At 46.4% G+C, this 18571-nt stretch overlaps 1 protein-coding gene across 2 annotated transcripts in view; it reads right to left on the bottom strand.

Annotated features, from left to right (window-relative positions):
• SNRK (SNF related kinase) overlaps positions 1 to 9492 on the bottom strand; it is a 62195-nt gene extending 52703 nt beyond the window's left edge. For both annotated transcript variants that reach the window (XM_060204881.1, XM_060204880.1), the window contains exon 1: positions 9386 to 9492. The gene's annotated coding sequence lies outside the window, so the exon portion shown is untranslated. The remainder of the gene's footprint in view (positions 1 to 9385) is intronic.
• Between the last annotated feature and the right edge of the window lie 9079 nt (positions 9493 to 18571).

Below are 18571 nucleotides of genomic sequence, written 5' to 3' on the forward strand. Positions count from 1 at the left end.
CTGTCAAAATTAAAGTTTACTTTCAACCACCCTTTCTTCCCTCCTAATATCAAAATAGATGGTCAAAGAATGCAGGAATTCTGTTCTTTTTAAATTTTTTGCAGTGAATGTGTTTTATAATCTAAAATATAAAGGAGAGACTATTAAAATTTTGATTAATTATTCATTCAATTTTTTTCTCCCTGCCCACACCCCCTTCATTCAATTTTTACTTGTTCATTGATATCTATGAAATATGTTGATTTCCCTGAAATAGACAGCCCAAGGGCCAGTTGTGTAATCTTAATAAACAAGACATCACCAGTAAAATATTCCACCTATCTTGAAGGACAAGGTAAGCAATTCCTCAGGCTGGGAAAGGAAAAAGATCACTGAATTCACAGACAAATATGTGAACCCTAAGTGTGTAAGTGTAACACAGCCCCTGTCCATTAGGATCTTATGATCACCATTATCTATATAGAAAAAGCTGAGCTACAAAAACTAGCCTCAGTGAAGTATGACAATGGAAGAGAGGGGGCGCTATGGAAGGCAGGAGCAGCAGGGCTCACTCCACTTCTGCAAGTGAGGGTACCCAAGGCAGTAGATGCATTGTGAGTACATGCATTGTGAGTACATGCATTGTGTCAAAACCAGAAAGGAGGACACAACACCAGTTTGAGTGAAGTGATTTGGAGTAGATGTGAGATAAGGTTTACAGAGTTAGGAAGGCTGATCCTGAGACTCTATGACATCATGACAAACTCTTGCCTTCTCCAAGCTAAAGGGAAACTGCCTCACTAATTCACCACAAACCTGTCTTTAAACTATATGAATTAAGTTTAATTAAAATGTCACTAAGAGTTGGAAGGTACACATAAGCATAATGGAGTTGATAGGAAGCCTCAACAGAAGAGGAAAATAAGGTCATAAGAACTGAAAACAATTTTTCAAGTGCACTGTTCACTTTAGTGTTCTTATTTTGATTTATTAGGTCTCTCTCATTACCACCCACACTGCCACCCTCAAAGCATGCTAATAACTTAAAAATAGGTGTATACAGAAATGAGAGCTACAGCAAAATCACCATTAACTTGTCCTTCATGCCGCATTCAATATATTAGTGTCTGAAATCTTTCACTGACATAATTGCCCATTTCATTGGTTTCTTATTATTCAGTAATTATTCAGTGATTGAACAATAGCATTCCCAAACTGTCAGACTTTAAGGGTGCCATTCACCATACCCATGACCAAGTCTCAAGTTTGTTGGCTTCAGCTGACTATATTCCACATATAAGCAGACCACGTGGTGGCTGTTTCACTTAACAAAACTGTTTACTCTTTTTCGGTGACTATGTTATTAGGAATCTATGTATGTGCAGGTCTATCTTTGCTCTCTCACTCATTTCTCACAACAGGATATATAGTGAAAGTGTAGCCATTTTACAGACAGATGAGAAGGCAGGGTCAAAGCAGGTAAGCACTTACTCTGTCTCAGCCCCACACCCAGGTAAGAGCTGTGTAGGTTGATTCTAGGTCCCATGGACTCTGGGGCCTTGCAACAGTGCAATGCTTCTCTGTAGCTAGACCCTTTAATTCCTTGAGAAATAAAAGCTCTCAAATCTGTTTTGTTTCCGGTATTCTTCCAACACTGCTAGGTCACGCAAATGACCTGTCCTAGCACCCAATTAAAAGAAGGAAATTCCTTACCATCAAAGATTCACCCAGTAAACCTTATTAATGAATTATTTCATTTGAAAAATTTAAATGTTTAGAAATTATTTTTTAATTGAAAAAGTAAGTCAGGAAAACAAACCTTTAAGAGAGTCTGAGTTAACTATTGGTTATCTAAAAATAGAATAGCGCCCTGAAAATAGCTTCAACTTAAGGTTTGCAATAATTTTGAGATGGCAAGATTTCTCCCCAGTGACATGAAATAGCCAATATCAAGCGATTCAGGTAAAAATGTATGCAGATTCTGGCTTTTCCCAAACTGCAATTTTAATGTACTTGACAAATTATAATCTCTCCATTTGTTTCCCAAAAGCATTTTCCTTCACAAGAGGATGAGCAAACATTCATAAAACAGGAGCACAAAGGATCCAATCAAGCCCTGAGATTGAAGACTGAATATTCTCATCCCAAAATCTTTCAGTAGCTTGGTAGTGCTTTATGCCAGGAGAGCACTGTTTAATCTCTAGAAAATGAGGTAAAGTGGAAAGCCAAATTTAAAAAGTCAGCTGCTTTACTTTCATCCACTACTAAATAAAAAGGCTATATGGCACTATGACTATTTTAAAAAGAGATACAGTATATTCTAGCTTTATAATCATTTCAAATATTTGTTAGTAAAGTATCCTACATCTAAAATAAAATTTACCTCGATGAGTTATACTGTATGAGTAAAACTTACACTCAGATATAGAAAAATCAACACGACAGTTCAATATATTAAAAAATTTTCCCACTTGTTAAGCAGGACAGAGTAAAGATAATATAATGGCCTAGAGGGCCAGGGGAAAAGAGTATCAGAGAGGAGATGGGATAGCTTTCTAAGATTCAGAACTTCAAAACACTACACAGTCAACCTTCATCACTCTCTACAGCATAGAGGTGCACTTTAAAAGTGATCCAAATTCATGTATGTACTCAGCAGCTATGAGCAGCAGCAGCAGAAAGAGTACTGCGGGATCTGAAGCGCAACAAGGTGCTCATCTTCTACAAACAGGCACATCTCTGTCTATAGACAAACAAAGCTGATCACCCCCTTGGACAGTCACTATGTAAGCTCAATGTGATGACATATACAACACAGTATGAGTGGGACCAAAATCACTCCCCAGAATCCCCCCAACTTTGCAGAATGGCTTCTCTGCTAGGGTAGTCTAATATTTAGGATTTCTACTTAGCTCCCTATTTATTTTGGTATCCTTCCTATATTTTGGTACAACAAACTGCCTGTAAACATCTCTGCTGGATGTACTAGGAAGGCCCATGCCTGCCTCTAGTTGTTGACCATTTCTCACTGAGGCAGGTATGTCAGAAGTATTTTTTTACTTTAAATCTGCCTTGGGGGATTCATAGGAGGGAGGACAGAGAAATTCTTTTTTTGTTTGAGCTACGATTTGAAATTGACAAGGGTAAGAAGGAGATTTTCAAATAAGAGACAATACATGTAGAGAATAAGAAGCAAGGTCAATCAGACAGGTGAGAAACATACACCCAAATGGCTATGCAGATCCTATTCCTAGTCCTTAGAAGAAGCCAGCTATCCCTTGCTTGTACTTTCACACCCAGATGAAAGATCACCACCCTAGTCATTCCTCTCCCTTCCCTACACCCCTACCCATCAAAAGAGAGCCTTCCTGAGAAGTCGTCAGATGTTGAAGGGACCAGAACAGATCCCCAATGAGGTCTGAAGAAATAAATGCTCAGGGAAGGTGGGACTAGAAATGCTCTTTATTCAGGTTCCTCCCCTACTACTATAAGAAATGGTTTCCCATGGGATCTAAGGCCTCCATCTAAAGCAAACAGAAAAGTAGATGAAGAAACAATCTAGCTTGAATAATGTAGCTCCAGACCTTCTAAAGCTCACCTGCAAAGCCCAAGTCTGTGAGAAGTTACAGCAGCTCTTCCCAAGCTAAAACCAGAAATCAAAAACACATCCCAACCATCTCAAAACTACTGCCCTACTTCACACCCCACCCGTCTTTTTCATGTCAAGAAAAGCAAACAAACAAACCCCAGCTATACTGTATCTCCTCAACGTTACTTCACATGCCTGTATCTATGGTCTTTCTCCATCACCTGGTCTTGTCTTCTCAACCTCCATTAATTACCAAGTCTTTCCTCTCTGTCTGGGGTTATACCAGTGCTAAACAAAACAAAACAAAAGTTCAACCATCAAATTAGACTGTTTCTTGTCCCCAGAGTGGTGGATCTACAGGAGTTTTGCCTGACTTTCACACCCCTCAGAGGATACTATTATTCTTGTTTAATCTCAGTGTCCCTTATAGCCTATAAACTCTTCAAGAGAGCAACTAGGTTTTATTCACTTTTCTATTGCTATTCTCTAATGCAAGGTCCCAAAACCATACACACAAAAGGTATATAAATTAATGATCTTGGGCTAAGCTTACCTCCAAAATTGCTAGAATCAATTCAATGTTTCCTAAACTGCTCTAAGAATTTACCTGCATATACATGCATTTTGGGAAGTAACTACCATTTTAATAATAGTTTCCTTACAGAACATCTTGACTAGAAAGCAAACAGCTGGCAAGAGTAAGTCTTTAAGGAGTTCCTCATCTATGCTCCTAGTTCCTAACTCTTATATACCCTTTTCTTCCTAAGATGTGGAATGAGCTCTTAAGTTCAGACAAGCTGCTACAGAGAAGAAATCATGTTTTATTTACACCCATGCTTAGAACCATGGCTACTCAATATCTCCAAAAATAGTTTGTTTTTTCCTATTTACTTTCAGTTTCTATATGAAACACCTATAGTAAAATTTAGATGAACAGTATTTCCTGAAATCAGTAAAATATCATGAAAGCCTTTCAATTCTAAAAGAGACATTTAAAAGTCTTAATTTTAGGAATATGGGATTAAATTTTAACTATAGAGGCCTAATATATATTATTTTGTTCTAGAAAAATTAAGATTAAAAGCTAACACTAGTATAGTTTCTGAGACCTCAAATTTCTTAAACCAATGGTTCTTACTATGACATAGAAAGAGTTAACCAGAATGCAATAAATAAATAAATAAGTAAAGTGAGAGTAATTTTATACACAAAAACAATAGAAAAGAAGTTATGTGAATTTACAGACTAGAAGGTGACACTAGTTCCCTGCTTGGAAAGTCATGAAAATGAAGTATTAAACATTAAGGAAAGTTACCACCACCCACCCATTTCCAACTACTCCATTGCTTCAATATGACCTTGGGAATGGCATGTAGCTTCTCATTGCAAGTTCTGAAAAAATGGGGGTATCATCTGTGTCCCTAATAAAGGCAATCTGAGAGTCAGATAGAAGAATCAATATCTTTTTAAGAACTTGTCTAATTAGTATGCTTTAATCACCACTTGTACAGTACATCCCTCTTCAGAAATCCAATTCCAAGAGAAATCTGTAAGCAGACGCTCAAGACAGATTTCCTTAAGGGAATGATTTTATGAATCTGGAAAGCAATGTAACAGGAGTATAAATGAACACGTTGATTACATAAGCCTTGACAACCCCAGGCTTTCAAGGGCACTGGCCACATTCTGGTAAACTGGGTGATCTGGGACACAGTGACCCAAGCCCTTGAGAGGAACTCAAAAGGAATTTGGTGGAAACTCAACAGAAGACCCAACCCTGGCAGTCCCACAGGCCTCACCTTAGAACCAACACAATGTGGAAAGTGGCAGGTGCTCTCCAGTGTGTGTGTGTGTGTGTGTGTGTGTGTGTGTGTGTGTGTGTGTGTGTGGTGGTGGTGTGGGGCAGGGGGTGTGAGGATATGACAGTAGGAAGGAAAGCTGTAGGTGCTCCCCACTGGGGGGAGGGGTCAAAAATATGACAATAGGAAGGAAAGTGGCAGGTGCACTCGCTCCACTGAGTATGGGGGGGTTGAGGGGAAGTGTTGGGATGTGACAGCAGGAGGAGAGTGGTAGGTGCCCTCACTGAGGGGGGACATAGTATGACAGCAGGAGGAGAGTGGTAGGTGCTCTCACTGCGGGGGGTGGGGGGCATGGTGTGACAGCAGGAAGAGAGTGGTAGGTGCTCAGGAGGAGAGTGTTAGATGCTCTCACTGAGGGGGGACATGGCATGACAACAGGAGGAGAGTGCTAGGTGCCCAGGAGGAGAGTGGTAGGTGCTCTCACTGAAGGGGGGCATGGTGTGACAGCAGGAGGAGAGTGCTAGGTGCTCAGGAGGAGTGGTAGGTGCTCTCACTGAAGGGGGGCATGGTGTGACAGCAGGAGGAGAGTGCTAGGTGCTCAGGAGGAGAGTGGTAGGTGCTCTCACTGAAGGGGGGCATGGTGTGACAGCAGGAGGAGAGTGCTAGGTGCTCAGGAGGAGAGTGGTAGGTGCTCTCACTGAAGGGGGGCATGGTGTGACAACAGGAGAGTGCTAGGTGCTCAGGAGGAGAGTGTTAGATGCTCTCACTGAGGGGGACTGAAGTGGGGGAATGGTGTGACAACAGGAGGAGAGTGGTAGGTGCTCAGGAGGAGAGTGTTAGATGCTCTCACTGAGGGGGGGGGCATGGCATGACAACAGGAGGAGAGTGCTAGATGTTCAGGAGAGTGGTAGGTGCTCTCACTGAGGGGGGACATGGTGTGATAACAGGAGGAGTGTTAGGTGTTCAGGAGGAAAGTGGTAGGTGCTCTCACTGAGGGGGGGCCATGGTGTGACAATAGGAGAGTGGTAGGTGCTCAGGAGGAGAGTGGTAGGTGCTCTCACTGAGGGGGGGCATGGTGTGACAATAGGAGAGTGGTAGGTGCTCAGGAGAAGAGTGGTAGGTGCTCTCACTGAGGGGGGGCATGGTGTGACAACAGGAGGAGAGTGGTAGGTGCTCTCACTGAGGGGGGGCATGGCATGACAACAGGAGGAGAGTGCTAGGTGCTTATGAGGAGAGTGGTAGATGCATGGCATGACAACAGGAGGAGAGTGCTAGGTGCCTCAGAGAGTGGTAGGTGCTCTCACTGGGGGGGACAACAGGAGGAGAGTGCTAGGTGCTCAGGAGGAGAGTGGTAGGTGCTCTCACTGAGGGGAGGCATGGCATGACAACAGGAGGAGAGTGGTAGGTGCTCTCACTGGGGGGGGGGCATGGCATGACAACAGGAGGAGAGTGCTAGGTGCTCAGGAGAGTGGTAGGTGCTCTCACTGAGGGGAGGCATGGCATGACAACAGGAGGAGAGTGGTAGGTGCTCTCACTGGGGGGGGGCATGGCATGACAACAGGAGGAGAGTGCTAGGTGCTCAGGAGGAGAGTGGTAGGTGCTCTCACTGAGGGGAGGCATGGCATGACAACAGGAGGAGAGTGGTAGGTGCTCTCACTGAGGGGGGGCGTGGCATGACAACAGGAGGAGAGTGCTAGGTGCTCAGGAGAGTGGTAGGTGCTCTCACTGAGGGGGGGCATGGTGTAACAACAGGAGGAGAGTGGTAGGTGCTCTCACTGAGGGGGGGCATGGCATGACAACAGGAGGAGAGTGCTAGGTGCCTCAGAAGGAGAGTGGTAGGTGCTCTCACTGGGGGGGACAACAGGAGGAGAGTGCTAGGTGCTCAGGAGGAGAGTGGTAGGTGCTCTCACTGGGGGGGGGGCATGGCATGACAACAGGAGGAGAGTGCTAGGTGCTCAGGAGGAAAGTGGTAGGTGCTCTCACTGAGGGGAGGCATGGCATGACAACAGGAGGAGAGTGGTAGGTGCTCTCACTGAGGGGGGGCATGGCATGACAACAGGAGGAGAGTGCTAGGTGCTCAGGAGGAAAGTGGTAGGTGCTCTCACTGAGGGGAGGCATGGCATGACAACAGGAGGAGAGTGGTAGGTGCTCTCACTGAGGGGGGGCATGGCATGACAACAGGAGGAGAGTGCTAGGTGCTCTCACTGAGGGGGGGCGACAGGAAGAGAGTGTTAGGTGCTCAGGAGGAGAGTGTTAGGTGCTCTCACTGAGGGGGGACATTGTGTGACAACAGGAGGAGAGTGCTAGGTGCTCAGAAGGACAGTGGTAGGTGCTCTCACTGAGGGGGGTCCTGATGTGACAGCAGGAAGGGCCCCTGTCTTCCCCCTGCAGCTGTTGCCATGCACAGGCCCCCTGGACATGAACTGACCCCCAGGGGCCTAGACCCCTGTGATGGAGCAGAGCCAGGGTGGGGGGCGGCTTCCAGGAGCCCAACAGAGGAACAAGGGTCAATCCAGCAGGAATGACAGGAGACCACCGGTGGGGACACTGAGGATCGCGCCCAGAAATGACTGCATCCTGGCCAGAAACCCCAACAACCCGGGGTCCCCCAGCCTCCAGAAACTCCGCAGGCCCCAATCCCAGGACACCCCGACACCCACAACAACCCGGGCCCCCCAGCCCCCCGATACCCACAACAACCCGGGTGCCCCAATCCCCCAGAAATCCCGAAGGCCCCAATCCCCGGACACCTACAACAACCCAGGCACCGTCAAACCTGCGGACACCCCAACACCCCCAACCCTCATGGACACCAACAACCCCCTAGACATCGCGACACCCTGGACACCCCTAACCCCGTGGACACCGCGACACCCCCAACCCTCATGGACACTCTAACACCCCCGACCCAGCTGACACCCTGAGACCTCCTGCAGCCCCAACCCCATGGGCACCCCGACACCTCCGACAGCCCTGACGCCCCCAACATCCTAACAAACCTGACACCCCGTACCCCGCCAACAGCCCCGACACACCCCCAACCCCTTGACACTGGTGACACCGGACCTCCTGACCCTGATGACCCCCTGACCTCTGACATTGCTGACACCCTCACCCCGGATCGCCCGCTCCACGGTGAGCCAGGCCGGGTTCTCAGCTCCCCAAGGTGGCTGCTTTGGGGGCCTCACCCCGGGAGCGGAGAAGGGGGGCGCGGGCCAGGCGGGCGGGGCTGCGGGAGCCTCGGTGAGCCGCAAGGGCAGGGCCTGGGGTGCCGCGGAGCCGGCCGCCCCCTGCCCTCCCCCGTCGGGTACCACAGTCGGATCCCCGCCTCAGACCCCGCGGCCGGGTCCCCGCCTCAGACCCCGCGGCCCGGTCCCCGCCTCAGACCCCGCGGCCCGATCCCCGCCTCAGACCCCGCGGCCCGATCCCCGCCTCAGACCCCGCGGCCGGGTCCCCGCCTCAGACCCCGCGGCCGGGTCCCCGCCTCAGACCCCGCGGCCGGGTCCCCGCCTCAGACCCCGCGGCCCGATCCCCGCCTCAGACCCCGCGGCCGGGTCACCGCCTCAGGCCGCGTCCTCAGTCCCGCATCCCCGTGGTCCCCGCCTCAGGCCGCGTCCTCAGCCCCGCAGCCCGGTCCCCGCCGTCAGGTCCCCGCCTCAGGCCGCGTCCTCAGTCCCGCAGCCCGGTCCCCGCCGTCAGGTCCCCGCCTCAGACCCCGCGGCCGGGTCACCGCCTCAGGCCGCGTCCTCAGTCCCGCAGCCCGGTCCCCGCCTCAGGCCGCGTCCTCAGTCCCGCAGCCCGGTCCCCGCCGTCAGGTCCCCGCCTCAGGCCGCGTCCTCAGTCCCGCAGCCCGGTCCCCGCCTCAGGCCGCGTCCTCAGCCCCGCAGCCCGGTCCCCGCCGTCAGGTCCCCGCCTCAGGCCGCGTCCTCAAGTCCCGCAGCCGACGGGGCGGGGGCGCAACTTTCTCCGCGGAGGTCGAGCAGCCCGCCCGCGGCAGCGAAGGCCCCGGCCGCCCTACCTCAGCCCGAGGCGACCGACCGTCCACTGCGGCCGCGGCGCCGACTCGCAGCCCGCCGGAGCCCGCACCCAGGGCTCATCATAATACGGCGGGCGGCGGGCGCGGGGGTGGGGAGGACGGGCTCTGCGGCTGCGCACAGCGCGTCATGGTGACGCAGGGGGCGGGGCCTCGGGGCGGGCGTGCCGCGGGGACCTGGGGGCGGGGGTGTGGGCGGGGCCTTCGGAAGGCGCGGTCCTTAGGGGGTGTGGCCTAGGGGCGCTGGCGGGACCTCCTGGGCGGGGCTTGTCTGTGGGGCGGGGCTTTCTGGGGGCGGGGCTTGTCTATGGGGCGGGGCTTTCTGGGGGCGGGGCGCACCTGCGGGTCTTGTAGCCCGGCTGCGGGAGGGCGCCCTGGCGGTGCTGCGTGTCTCAGCCCGGGTTCGAGAGAGTGGCGGAGAAGCGATCGTGCACACGCACCGGCCTCACAGCAGCTGGGCCCGGCCTGGCATTCGGCCGCTGTGGACACGCGGGAGGCCGCGGCGTGGACGCGCTGGAACAGAGGAAGCAGAAAGGGAGACCCCACGCCAGTGCCTCCCGGTGGCCTGCTGAGGGTCCCGGCCAGGGGAGTGGGCGAAGGACTGGCCGGGGGCCCAGGGTGCCAGCCCGGTCCGGCCAGGGGTCTGCGAGGAGGACTCCACCAAAGACCACTCCTTTATCCTATGGTTTTGTCAGTGTTTCCTTTTTATAAATACACACATACATAAATACATACAACCATAAATACATAAATAAAATAAAAACAAAGACCACTCCATTATCCTATGGTTTTGTCGATGTTTCCTTCTTATAAATAAATACATACATACCGCCTATTAAATTGTCATATAAATCACTATTTAATTAATATGAGAGAGGAAAAATTGATTGTATGTCTCAAACTTTTTAAAACACAGACTGAGTCTTTTTAATACATAGGCTGAGTCTTTGATATTTTGACTCTCTCAAAAGCCTAGACCAAGGAGAACAGAAGCAACCGGTGGCACAACTATATACAAGATACTGGGTATTATACAGCAAATCCTAACAAAGGGACTTTCCGAAGTTAACCCAATTACCAAATAATGTGATGATAACAATAACTATCCATTGCCTTCTTGAACCCTAAGACAGCAGGAACCTCACATTTCCTCTATAGAGCCTATATTTCCCCCAGTCCTGGAACCTCAGGGTGGGGCCCACTTTCCCGCATGCTTCTCTCAATTCATATCAAATAATATTGCATCCACCGATCACAACCTAATCAATCCAACAAGTGCCACCCCAGCATGCTTCACTTCAGACTGTGTCCAGAGATTTCAGGTGTGGAATGACAGCCCTTAAGCTTCATTACTCGGGTGAGACCTTTCCTTTCATGGTATTCTCGAGTTCCATTCCAGACGGTTCACTTCCTGACAAAATCCCAAAACCTAGATATAGTCCAGGTCCCCTGAGATAGAGCATATGTTCACACGTATCCATAAACTATGGCAAAATATATACCTGAAAGCAAAAGTACACAATAATCTGCAGTGAGTAACCCCCAACACTTCATCTGCACTATTCCAGTCTTTAGGTCCATAATTGTTCAACAATTTGTTTGGCTTTGTATGTAAACTCTCTTTTCAGCAACCAGGTTCCAGATGCCTTCAGGATGCTGACCAGACTTCCCCAGACAGACAACCCCATCAATGTGTCCTGGATCTCCACTTCCCCAGAGACCTACCCTACTAGGGAAAGAGAGAGGCAGACTGGGGGTATGAATTGACCAGTCAACTCCCATGTTCAGTGGGGAAACAATTTACAGAAGCCAGACCTCCCACCTTCTGCAACTCACAATGACCCTGGGTCCATACTCCCAGAGGGATAAAGAGTAGGAAAGCTATCAGGGGAGGGGATGGGATATAGAGATCTGGTGGTGGGAATTGTGTGGAGTTGTACCCCTCCTATCCTACGGTTTTGTTAATGTCTCCTTTTAAAAATAAATTAATAAAGTAAATACATAGATACATATATACATACATACATACAACAAAAACAAAGACCACTCCTTTATCCTATGGTTTTGTCAATGTTTCCTTTTTATACATACATACATACATACATACATACATACATACAACAAAAACAAAGACCACTCCTGGTTACCCCGACCCTGGCCTGGGGAAGCAAGTGGATCTGAGCCCGGAGAAGCCTCAGGCGAGGGCCCCCTGGACCTCTGCCCCTCAGCTTCAGCCAGAGCCCCAGTTCTAGGGCCAGACGAGCAGTAAGGAATCTCTGCTCACACGGACATCCTCACACAGGCAGACTGTTAACTGAGAGCTCCGGAGTGGGGCTGTGCACTCCTTTGCCTCCGGCAAGCTGGAACTCCATGTACTTTTCCCCTCTGGGAGATATTACTGCTCAGAGAAGCCTTTAGCCAAGTAGAGGGGGCTGACATCGTTCATGTGGTCACGAGGGAATTTTGATGGTGGGTAGCCTCCACTGCCGAGCCAGCAACCCCTAGGATGTCACAGCCATCAGTAAGCAGTGGGCATAAGAGGCAAGCCCTTGGCAGACAAGTGTTTCTATGCCTGCTCCATATGTTGTGTCTTGAAGTAAAACAAGGACAAGAGTGCCAAGGATCGTGATAAGGAGCAGGGCAATAAGCTGATTTGCTCTCTTCTGGGGCGGGTTTGGTGCAGGCCTGCGCGAGGCCTTTATCCACACCCTCATGTTTCTTGGGACGCTGGGGTGCTTCTGGCAAGCACCTGATCCACTTCTGGCTCTACACCATAAACGTGGAACCTGATCTATTGTGCCTGGGCAATATTTAAAAAAATATTCAAGTACAAATTAATATATTATTACTTAACTTTGAGTTTAAGCAAAGGGGCTTCTTGCTAATGACAAGAGCCTTCCAATCTGCCCTGCGGCTTCCTCCAACACACTGCTTTTCTAATGCTCGGTCTTTTATGGACCTGTAAGAAGCTTTAATTAGATATGCAGCACTCAACAGAATGACAAGATGGAGCATGCAGTCTCTGATTCAGATCTCAGAAATAACATGATGCCACCAATTTCAGGAAGAAGTTGTTTGCTGGAAGGGAACCAGGAAGATGTACACATGATATCAAGATGTGTGCAGGGTGCATATTCATGGTGAATTGCTGTTTCCATCTTGGGACCCGTCCCCCTAAAGCAGCATAGGCAACAGGGTTATCTTGGCTCATTCTCAAAATTCACTGAAAAATTTAAATTGCTATACTTAGAGCAACAGATATTGAGTGGCATGTATAGTTCAGGCTGAGTTGTGACATTTTATATTTCCTGTTATCTTTTTTTTTTTTTTCCTCCTCCAGGGTTATTGCTGGGCTCGGTGCCTGCACCATGAATCCACCGCTCCTGGAGGCCATTTTTCCCCCCTTTTGTTGCCCTTGTTGTAGCTTCGTTGTGGTTATTATTATTGCCCTTGTTGACACAATTTGTTGTTGGATAGGACAGAGAGAAATGGAGAGAGGAGGGGAAGACAGAGAAGGGGAGAGAAAGATAGACACCTGCAGACCTGCTTCACCGCCTGTGAAGCGACTCCCCTGCAGGTGGGGAGCCGGGGGCTCGAACCGGGATCCTTACGCCGGTTCCTGCGCTTTGCGCCACATGCGCTTAACCCACTGTGCCACCGCCCGACCCCCTTCCTGTTATCTATTTTTAAAGGTCGTTTCACACTGACCAGAACTAAAAGCCTCTTCTCTCTCTCAATTTTTTAATATTTAAAATTTTTATTTTATTTATTTATTATTGGATAGAGACAAAAGAAATTGAGAGAGGAGGGAGAGATACAAAGGGAGAGAGACAGAGGGACACATGCAGCCTTGCTTCACCACTCGTGCAGCTTCCCCTGCAGGTGGAGAGTGGGGGCTCGAACCGGGATTCTTGTGCACTGTAATGTGAGTGCTTATCAAGTGCTCCACAGCTTGGCCCCACCTGTTATGTGTCTCATTAGGCATTTTGTATCTTTACACTTGTACATTTTTAATTCCTGGCTTTAGCCCAGGAGGTGCAAAATAATACTTCTTTGAAATGACCAAAAAAGAATTCCTTGGTGGCTACCTCTCCACCCCCTTGACATCAATTGGTATCTTTGACTCTCTCATCGTCGATGTCAGGTAAAGCCTGTGTGTATATGTTTTATATTTCTGGTAGTTGCAAGCAAGGATTAAAACGCCAACCCTAACTCTGCATATTTGCACCTGTGAGCTAGGAAAGAAGGCAAACATTGCCCGACACTGGGTCCCAGCTTCAGCAGTAGGAGCCATATGACCTTGGCCAGGTTCCTCTGTAAAATGGGAATCATGGTGACCTTTCCTATAGGATTAGAGTACAGCAGTGAGTGTGAAACATGCCCCTGGGTCAGCAGCACCAGCTGCTTCAGGCAACTAGATTGAACTGCAAATTCTTGCTCTTTAATCCAGACTAACAAAAGCAGAAATTCTGTGGTTTCTCTATTTTATTTTATTCATTTTAAATATTTTATCTGTTTTATTGTGATGGCAGATATACAGAGAGAAGGAAGGGGAAAGGGGGAGGGAGTGGGAGGGGGGGAGAGAGAGAGAGAGAGAGAGAGACCAGAGCCCTGCTCAACTCTGGTTTATGGTGGGACTGGGGATTGAACCTGGAACCTCAGAGCCTCAGGCATGAGAGTCTTTTACAGAACCATTATGTAGTTTCCTCAGTCCCAGTTTATCTATTTTAACAAAACATCCAGGTAATTCTGATGCAGGTGAGAGTTTGAGATCCACGGTTGATGGGACTGAGTTTACATGAATTATCCAAACAGTGCCTGCATTTGATAAGCAGAGCATTGATGGATAGTTACTAATGACGCAATGTCATGTTGCCAAGGTTACAAAGTTTAATTTAGGCCCCAAGAAGCCCGTCTGTGTTCCTCCAAGAAATAAATCTGTCGAATCCTTTGTCCAGAGACTGGTGCATGGCCTGCCAACCCTTCCTGGTCAGGTCTCTGCTTCCCTTTCCTGCTCTTCCTGATCCACCCGCTTCACACTGCCAGCCTCCCAGATCTTACACAGGGAATCACCTTCCCACACCTTCAAGTCTCTGTGGATTCTGCCCCTTCTTGGAAGGTCACTCAGCCCTTTTCTCCACTTCCAGCACTTCCAGTCTTCTGTAGCCCAACACTGTTCAGCCTCCTCTGTGGTGCCCCCACTGTGTGTCATGACTTTCTGGCCATTTAGTCTTTGTTTTTGCCTTTTGGATCTTAAAATCCTAGAAGACAAGGACTTTATTTTATTCATATTTATAGTCATTTTTTTTAGCACTGTTTCTTAGTATACAGTCCAAGGACTTGTGTTTTTGGTATTTCTTTCTTTTTTTTTTTTCACATTGGTCTATTATGAAGTTGAAGTAGTTGTGAGCATTGTAAAATTGGGAGATTTAGTCATTTTGCCTTATTGAGATAATTTATATACACCCATACTACACAGCAATACAATGACTTTAATGTATAAGCCACACCCCAATTCACTGTTAGAGTATTTCCATGAACCCCAGGACATTTCTCATAAGATTAGCAGTAGTCACACTCCAGTTTCTAGTCTCCAGAAACCAACACTCTGTTTACTACCTCTGTGTACCTGCCTTTGCTAGCAGTCTCTTACATTGGAATCACATCGTGTGCAGGCTCTTGTGTGTGGCTTTTTCATTTAGCATACTGTTTATCCATGTTGAACCAGAAGTTCATCCATTTTTCATATAGATACAGTAAGCTTATTTCCCTTCTATTAAGAGAGTACAGCACACTTTTCTGTCATGTTATGTGGTGTCAGGAATCAAAACCTGGAATTTATGTCTGTGCTCTACCCCTGAAGTCACCTTCTGTCCCCAAACTAGATTTTCTTAGTCTGTTCAATTTATTTCTAACCTCTTGCTCTTATGAATGAAGCCTCTGCAAATATTTACATAACTCTTGGTAGGGACATATTTTCATCTTGGGTTATTATGCTGAGTTGAATTAGTGGGGCATCTTGTAACATCAAAATTTTAAGGAACTAGCAAATTGCTTTTTCAAGTGACTATAATTTTACATCCCCACCAGTAACATATGAGATTCTAGTTTCTCGACATCTTTGCCAGCATTATCCTTAAAAAAAAAAAAAAAAAGAGTTATGTACTAATGATAGAGTCAGAGAAACAGAGCCTAACTCTGGTCCATAAGAGGCCAGGGAGCAGATTTGGAATCTCATGCTTAAGGATCTAACTTGTTTCTTTAATTAATTAATTAATTAATTTTATTTCCTTATTGGGGGATTAATGTTTTACATTCAACAGTAAATACAATAGTTTGTACATGCATAACATTTCTCAGTTTTCAACACAACAAAACAACCCTCACTAGGTCCTCTGAATCCTTCTTGGACCTGTATTCTCCCCCACCCACCCAGAGTCTTTTACTTTGGTGTTATACACCAACTCCAGTTCAGGTTTTACTTGTGTTTTCTTTTCTGATCTTGTTTTTCAACTTCTGCCTGAGAGTGAGATCATCCCATATTCATCCTTCTCTTTCTGACTTATTTCACTTAACATGATTTCTTCAAGCTCTATCCAAGATCGGCTGAAAACGGTGAAGTCACCATTTTTAATAGCTGAGTAGTACTCCATTGTGTATATAGACCACAACTTGCTCAGCCACTCATCTGTTGTTGGACACCTGGGTTGCTTCCAGGTTTTGGCTATTACAAATTGTGTTACCAAGAACATATGTGTACACAGATCTTTTTGGATGGATGTGTTGGGTTCCTTAGGATCTATCCCCAGGAGAGGAATTGTAGGATCATAGGGCAGGTCCATTTCCAGCTTCGTGAGAGTTCTCCAGATTGTTCTCCACAGAGGTTGGACCAATTTACATTCCCACCAGCAGTGCAGGAGTGTTCTTTTGTCCCCAAACCCTCTCCAGCATTTGCTGCTGTTCCCTTTTCTGATGTATGACATTCTCACAGGAGTGAAGTGGTATCTCATTGTTGTCTTGATTGGCATTTCTCTGACAATCAAAGACTTGGAGCATTTTTTCATGTGTTTCTCTGCCTTTTGGATCTCTTCTGTGGTAAATATTCTGTCCATGTCCTCTCCCCATTTTTGGATGGGGTCATTTGTTTTCTTGTGGATGAGTCTGGCAAGCTCTTTATATATTTTGGTTATTAAATTATTGTCTGATGTATGGGATGTAAAGATCTCCCATTCTGTGAGGGGTCTCTTGGTTTGGGTAGTGGTTTCTTTTGCTGTGCAGAAGCTTTTTAATTTGATGTAGTTCCATAGGTTTATACTTGCCATAGTCTTTGTAATTGGATTTGTTTCATTGAAGATGTCTTTAAAATTTATGCAGAAAAGAGTCCTGCCAATATTTTCCTCTAAGTATATGATAGTTTCTATTGTAACATGTCCTTGATCCACTTGGAATTTACTTTTGTGTTTGGTGAAATAAAGTGGTTCAGTTTCATTCTTCTCTGAGTTTCAACCCATTTTTTCCAACACCATTTGTTGAAGAGACTCCCTTTTTCCCAATTAATAGTCTGGGCATCATTGTCAAAGATTAGATATCCATAGGTGTGGGGGCTTACTTCTGGGATATCAATTCTATTCCACTGGACAGTGTATCTATTCATGTTCCAGTACCAAGCAGTTTTGATGACAATGGCCCTATAATACAGTTTGAGATCTGGGAGTGTGATGCCTCCAGTTCTGTTCTTTCTTTTCAAGATAGTTTTGGCAATTCTAGGTCTTTTATAGTTCCAGATAAACATTTGTAGCATTTGTTCTATTCTCTTAAAAAATGTGGTTGGAATTTTGATGGGAATAGCATGAAATTTGTAGATGGCTCTGGGCAGTATATTCATTTTGATGATGTTAGTTCTTCCAACCCATAAGCATGGAATATCTTTCCACTTCTTTGTGTCTTTTTCTATTTCCTTGAGTAGTGACTCATAATTTTCAGTATACAAGTCTTTCACTTCTTTGGTTAGGTTTATTCCTAGATATTTTATTGTTTTGTTGCTATAGTAAAAGGAATAGATTTCTGGATTTCAACTTCTTCTAACTTAGTGTTTGCATAGAGGAATGCCACTGACTTTTGAATGTTAATTTTGTAGCCTGACACCTTACTGTATTGTCTGATGATTTCCAAAAGCTTCTTGCTGGATTCCTTAGGTTTTTCCATGTATTCTATCATGTCATCTGCAAATAGGGAGAGTTTGACTTCTCTTCCAATCTGTATCCCTTTAATTCCTTGGTCCTGCCTGATTGCTATGGCAAGAACTTCCAACACTATGTTGAATAGTAATGGTGATAGTGGGCAGCCCTGTCTAGTACCTGATCTGAGGGGAAGTGCTTCCAGTTTTTCACCATTGAGTATGATGTTGGCTGTTAGTTTGCTATATATAGACTCCACTATCTTCAGGAATTTTCCATCTAGTCCCATTTTTTTAGTATTTTGATCATAAAGGGATGTTGGATTTTGTCAAAAGCTTTCTCTGCATCTATCGGTATGACCATGTGGTTTTTGGTCTTGCTTTTGTTGATGTGGTGGATCATGTTGATTGATTTACTTATATTAAACCAACTTTGCATCTCTGGGGTAAACCCTACTTGGTCATGATGAACAATCTTTTTAATACACTGCTGTATCTAATTGGCTAGGCTCTTGTTGAATATTTTCGCATCTATGTTCATCAGAGATTTTGATCTGTAGTTTTATTTTTTGGTTGTGTCCCAGTCTGCTTTTGGTATCAGAGTCATGTTGGCTTCATAGAAGCTAGAAGGGAGTATTCCTGTGTCTTCAATCTTCTGGAAAACTTTCAAAAGTAGAGGTACTAACTCTTCCTTGAAGGTTTTATAGAATTCATTTGTAAAACCATCTGGCCCAGGACTTTTATTCTTGGGAAGGTTTTTGATAACTGTTTTAATTTCATTAGCTGTGATGGGCCTGTTCATATTATCTAGTTTCTCTTTATTTAATTTTGGAAGTTGATAGGTATCAAGGAAATCATCCATTTCTTCCAGGTTCTCTAGCTTGGTGGCATATAGTTGTTCATAGAAGCCTCACATGATATGCTGAATTTCTGCGGTGTCTGTTGTGATATCTCCTCTTTCATTTACTATCTGATTTATTTGGGTCTTCTCCCCT

Source organism: Erinaceus europaeus, chromosome 12 (genome assembly GCF_950295315.1).
Source record: "Erinaceus europaeus chromosome 12, mEriEur2.1, whole genome shotgun sequence".
NCBI lineage: Eukaryota > Metazoa > Chordata > Mammalia > Eulipotyphla > Erinaceidae > Erinaceus > Erinaceus europaeus.